At 35.8% G+C, this 6,000-nt stretch overlaps 1 protein-coding gene across 4 annotated transcripts in view; it reads right to left on the bottom strand.

Annotated features, from left to right (window-relative positions):
• Window positions 1–1,044: 1,044 nt before the first annotated feature.
• The window catches only part of LOC147410107 (UDP-glucose:glycoprotein glucosyltransferase-like), a 100,914-nt gene continuing 95,958 nt past the window's right edge, over window positions 1,045–6,000 (bottom strand). For all 4 annotated transcript variants that reach the window (XM_086432311.1, XM_086432312.1, XM_086432313.1 and 1 more), the window contains one exon: window positions 1,045–4,464. The gene's annotated coding sequence lies outside the window, so the exon portion shown is untranslated. The remainder of the gene's footprint in view (window positions 4,465–6,000) is intronic.

Raw genomic sequence — 6,000 nt, 5'->3', positions numbered from 1 at the left:
AGGAAGGGAAAAAATGCATACCTCATTTTTGCTCCTCCCCTCTAATCCTTCTTAATTTTCTTATTAAATTTAGTGATTTCCGTTTGACTGGTTCTTCCTTAGTAGGGACTTCCTTTGATCCTCGCGAATATGATCAAATTCTTGATTCTTAGGGATTCAATTCAACCAACCTATTCCTTCATTCCTCGACATCTTATCTTGAGATTTATTTTCTTATATGTCTAGCTTTCCTTATTCCGATCTTAATTAAAGGTGAATACTTGTCTTACACTTGCCACATGTCGCTATTTGAAGCCACATGAAAAATACCCTCCACAATCCTCTAGTTTTGAGGTTGTTTAATATAAGTTATTTTAGATTCACACAGTGTGAACTGTGCCAAATTGTCAATTGTTTGAATATTTTAAAATAAAATATTCAAATGTGTTTGAGTGAATGAGATCCTTCTCTGTTCCCACCTATTTAATTTAGTAAAATATTCACATAGTGTGAACGGGGTATCCCCGATAAAAGAAACTGGATGAAGCCTTCCATCTCAGTGTACCCTTTTTATTAGTTTCCGTTGAACCTAATGACACATGAACAGTAGAAAGAGAAAAAAAAAAAGATTCATGATATATGCGACCTCATTGAACCAATTCTTACTCTAAATCAAAAGTTAGATCTACTTATATTTTGAAAATTTAAACAATGGAAAAATGTGCGTGTGGTTTCAAAAAAATTAAATCAAAACTCAAAAAATTAATGAAAAACAACTTAAGTCTAATCCTTCATCACCTCTATGTGTAATATGTTGATGTAAGATTTAAAAAGAGAAATATATGGTTGCCTTTTGATACATGGATCAAACAGAGCATACAATTGAATATGTACTTAATTTTGATTTAAATCTTATTAATTACAAATTAGTTCGGATTATATCAAAAGTCTTTTGAAAATATATACCATTTGATTATAAAGACTTTTATCTCAGTGTTTGGATAGTAGGTGTTCAACTAATGCTGAGTCTGAGATGGGAGGAGAAATATGGGTTTCCTCATATCTTCTCATCTTAGCCGGTCACTTGTTGTCCAATTGACATTGAACTCTACAATTTCTCTCAAAAAAAGGTTTGAACAAACAAATAAATGAAAGTATACTATGTGAAAAATCAAGAAAAACGATGGCCTATGTGTTCCCTGCTCTGATGGAGTAGTTGTTGCGACGGTGAGCTTGGCCATTACATGACCTGGGGGGACGGTAGAAGAGTTCATAATTGATCTAATCCACACTAGAAAGAGAAAGGATCCAAATTCGATCCCACAAGTAGTAAGATGATTGACTCCACTTTGGATTTTATGATTTTTTTGGGTTCCAAGATTCAAACTAAAACAAGAATTGCATCTTTAATCAAATTTGAAACAGAATTTCAGATCCAACCAGAAAGTTTTCTGGTAATACGAAATCAGGGTATATGATTTCAAATCAAAATTAATAGTAGAATATCAAACTTACTGGCCAAGAAACCCAATTTGATGGTGAAAATCAGCTTTACGAACAGATTAATCAAATCCACGTTGAAAATTTGGATTTAATGGCTAAATATAAGAATTAACAGTGAAAAACTTAAATTATCTAAGTTTTAACACAGATTCAATCTCACCTTTTTTCAATTTGGATAGATTTTCAAAGATCTAACCAATTTTTTCTTCTATTATTTCCTAGAACAAAATTCTCTCAAGTTACTAGAGGTCTCCACGATGATTTGGGAGAATTCTCTTTCGCTCTGAGAAAAATCTCAAGATCTATATTTTCTGTCCCTCTCTCTTAGAATTTCTAAGACTTCTAAAAAGCCTTTCTTCTTTTTTCTTCTCTGATTTTTCCCCCACCAAAGAGGGCCCCTCTATTTATATTCATGAGGAGGAAACTTTTAGAACAAATAACTAAAAAAATAAGAGGAAACTTGCGGAACAAGAAATAGTTAAAACTAAAAAGTTGATCTCTGGTTGCTATATGGCATATAGTGATCAGAGATCGCTATATCCCATATAGCAATCAGAGATTTCTATTTGGTCTGGTTGTTATATCCAGCAGAAGCGATCACTCTGGCTTTCAAAGCTTGATATTTTTCAGCATTTCTTCAATTCTTTCAAAACTTCGTCAATGCTTGGACTCTTCAATCTTCAAAGTCTTTAGATATTTTGCTCATGGGATTCTGATAATCCGATCTGGTGTCTGATTTTCCAGACAAAAAGCTTGATCATGGCTCAATTTGTGGGCCCATGTTGACATATAACAATAAAGTCCTCGTGTTTGGTGATCAAAACAAGCAGGCCAAACACAAGAAGCCTAGTAGTCTGAGAAGCCAAAAATAGCGAAATTAATAAATGTGTTGAGTATCTCGAGAAAATTCAAATAGGTATAAAAGAGCCTAAGACAAATGGAATGCCACTTTGCATTGTCGTCATTTAGCATTCAAGTACGTTGAAGCTTTGCAGACCAAGATTCAAAGAGAACGACCAAGAATTCCACGGAGTTCTTTCCGAAGTAGTATCACTAGTAAGTGTGCGCAAATCCTTTATCTGTATAAGTTGTTATTTGGGTATTTGTGTTTGTTTTCCTTGTTGTTTTGGTTGTGGTGTCATTATGTGGGTAGTTGTCGGCTGAGAACACCTTGGCCATAAAAATACAAGATCGTAGAGGACAGTGGGAGGGATGATGGTGTTGGTATGGTGGAATGTATGAAGGACATAAAGGCCAAAACAGTAGCGCAGGTAGAGAAAAACCAAAGAAAAATAAAAGTAAGGCTCGAAAAAGGAATCCTAGAATCAAACATGAGGATCAAAATCGATGTAGAAGAGTAGTAGAGCACCAAATGACACGAAAACCCCAAAAATCATTGTAGGAAAAAGAAAGAAAGCAAGCGAAACACCCCCAAAAATAGCGATCATAAGCTCTATATTTTGAAAAGTTTGGCCCCCCTCCCCCCGAATAACAATTTTGTGATCGCTATGTATGGATAATGAAGTCGCTACAAAATAGCATTCAGAGATCGCTGTGACAATTGAAAAAATTTCTAGGCAATAGCAATCAAAGGAAAAAAAAAAGCAATTGGACAACATAACAACCATGGAGATAACAATCAGAGAGGCAAAAATAGCTATCAGATGGACAAAAAATATCGATCGCAGGGATAGCACTAGAAGAGGCAAAAGTAACGACCACAGATATATCAATCAGATGGAAAGACTTAGAAAATTTTGAAGGAAAACATAGCGATTAGAGGGATAGCGACCAACTATGACAGCAATCGAGGAGTCCCAGAAAAAGCGGTGTTATAAAATAGCGAACAAGGCTGGAAAACTTAGAAAATTTTAGATTTTTCTTGCAATTTTGCCAATCACCCATAAACTAAAACCTGGAAACATAGTAAAGAAAATAGTCCCCTTGTGAGTGATTAGTAATCTGATGATGATGTCTTAGTTCACTGAAATATCTTGTAATGGCTGTGCAGATCTAAAATGGCACCCAAACTAAAGAAAACCACCAAGGCAAGAACTAATGGAGGTCCAGCACAAGAGGCCACTCAGAGTTCGTCCAAAAGTCAGATAACTAAACAGTCACCCAGAGAACCAAGACCACAATACTGGGATGTGGTCACCACAGAGTATTGCCAAGAAATAGAGCAGGAATTGGTAAATCGGTCAGCCATACAAAGGGACCCAACAAATGACCAGTACTTCGATTTTAAGGCTCTACTGTAGATAAAATTGAGAGGAGACCAATCAGCTTCCTGAAGGAGGAAGAAGATTATGATTTCTTCCCAGAGATTGTTATCACTGTTGGGAATCCGGTCAATGGGCATCATGGGCGAAAAGAGTTTTCCGTGACGAATAAGAAATGAAAGAGGCTTCAAGAGCTAGGGTTGGTGGCTGCAGTGGACATTTTGATGCACAATGTGTACCCCAACAAGTCTCTAATGACGACGCTCACAGAACTTTGGATATTCACACTTTTATCATTACGACTGTTGAGCATGCTTTCACAGTAGAAGATGCAGTGAGGTTAGCGAAGCTACCGGTTGGAAGGGATGTGGCCTACGTGCTAAAAAATTAATTGGATGATTCTGAACCAGGTAAAGTGCTCCGCATGAAGGTTAGCAGAAGGCATAAAGTTTGTTCAAAGGAAGCTTTACAGGAAGAACTGGCGGGAGAAATATAATGGATCTCTTTGAGGAAACTCATTTTGTAGCTTTCTTGGTATATTTCTGCTTAGTCTTTTTGAACCGTATATACCAGCAAGGTGCATCAGCTCAACAATTTTCAATGTAGTGACAAGAATTCTGGCAGAGGAGGATGTCTATTTGTAGCCCAAGTATATCAAGGGTTGGACAATTATCATAAGGAAATGGCAAGTCGGGGATCTCAGAGAATTGGTAGAGAAGAAACAAAGCCCAAGTAGGAGATGTACGAGCCATTTTGGGTGCTGCAATTGTGGATGTAGAGAAAATTAAATTAGACACAATAATATCCCAGAGAAACCTATAACACCAACAATGAGAATGAATTCTCTAGTGCACTTTTAAGGTAATTGAAATGAATCTTGAACAAGGTTGAAGGGGATACCTAATCGCGGCAAAACAAATTACAAGCCATGCTCTTCATATAACCCTTGTTATAGGTTCATGCTTTGCCCTCATTTCCTCCCTACACCAAATCAGCTTCCTTCTAATCAAATAATCAACAAAACAACAAATTAAAGTGTGAAATAAAGAAATAAATTTGCAATTTCGAGAAAAAAATAAAAACAAACCCTAGATGCTAAATGTGAGAAATTAATCATACCAGCTCTTCTTTCTCAAGATTCTTAACATAGAAATCAACGTTTTCTATTCTTTAAACAGAATCTAATTGATCAATCTGAGTTTTTTCGAAATTCTGGCAAAAATAAGATGAATCTAAACATTAAAACCTTCAAATCTATCAAGATGAAGGGGTGGTTCAAAGAAACTAATCAAATAGTGTTCTTTAGGGCACAAAAAAGGGATTTTCAAGTAGAAATGGAGATAGGTTGAATGAGGTCACGTAAATGTTTTCTAACAAGCATAGAAATCTATGAAAAACCAAAATTTATATTTCGAACAGAGATTCAAACAAGATAAAACCCTAATTACTTCAAAAGCAACAAAGAACCTCATATCTTCATCAATAAATCACAGATAGCAATTTCTACTTACTATTAGTAGCAGAATAATCAATCATTTGGAAATTGAAGAAAGACCAAAATTGAAACAAATTGTAGTGGCATAAACCCTAGAATACTTTTGAACTTTGCGAGCTCCATTCGAACGATAATCTCATTTTTATCAAAATCAATCGTAGATATAGTATCAACTAGAGAAAACACAATTTTCGGTAATCAGAGAGGGAGAGAAAGTAACCCTAACCTTCTTGGACTACCTCTTCTAGCATTCGTTCGCCAAAATCCAATCGATAGACATGGAGAAAAGAGATGAGATCGAGAAGAAGAATGATCGAGATCGAGGGAGAACGAGAGGGAGAGAGACTATAGAGGGACACAGACAGAGAGAGAGAGATTTTGAACCCTTTAAAACGTTGCTCCATTGATATTTATTTTATAAAAAAATTTAAATTAAGATATTCGATGGTTGTATCCCAAATGGTTTCAAAACTCTTCTGAGTATTGTCCGAGTCGTCTCTGCATTGGGCATGGACAAGTCAAATTTTCAGACGAGATATAGAATCCCACGTTCATTTTTCATTTGTTTTTAACAAGATGTCTCAAACATATTGGAAAACTCTTCCGAGATGATTCGATATCTGGCACGAACGAGAAAAGATGCAAAACCGAGTTTTAAAACCATGATTATTCCCAACGAATGGTTTCAATTACTCAGGACGGTCGATTGTGTTGGTCGAATTTTTTGCATTTTCACGTAATGGTAGATTTACACCAAACCATTGGCAATCTGAATAAAACATGTAATAGCCGTAGAGAATC

The sequence above is a fragment of the Akebia trifoliata genome, chromosome 2, assembly GCF_017979445.1.
Source record: "Akebia trifoliata isolate Shusen 1 chromosome 2, ASM1797944v1, whole genome shotgun sequence".
Taxonomy (NCBI): domain Eukaryota; kingdom Viridiplantae; phylum Streptophyta; class Magnoliopsida; order Ranunculales; family Lardizabalaceae; genus Akebia; species Akebia trifoliata.
The sequence above is the reverse complement of the archived record's forward strand: the minus strand, read 5'-3'. Positions and strand labels throughout refer to the sequence as shown.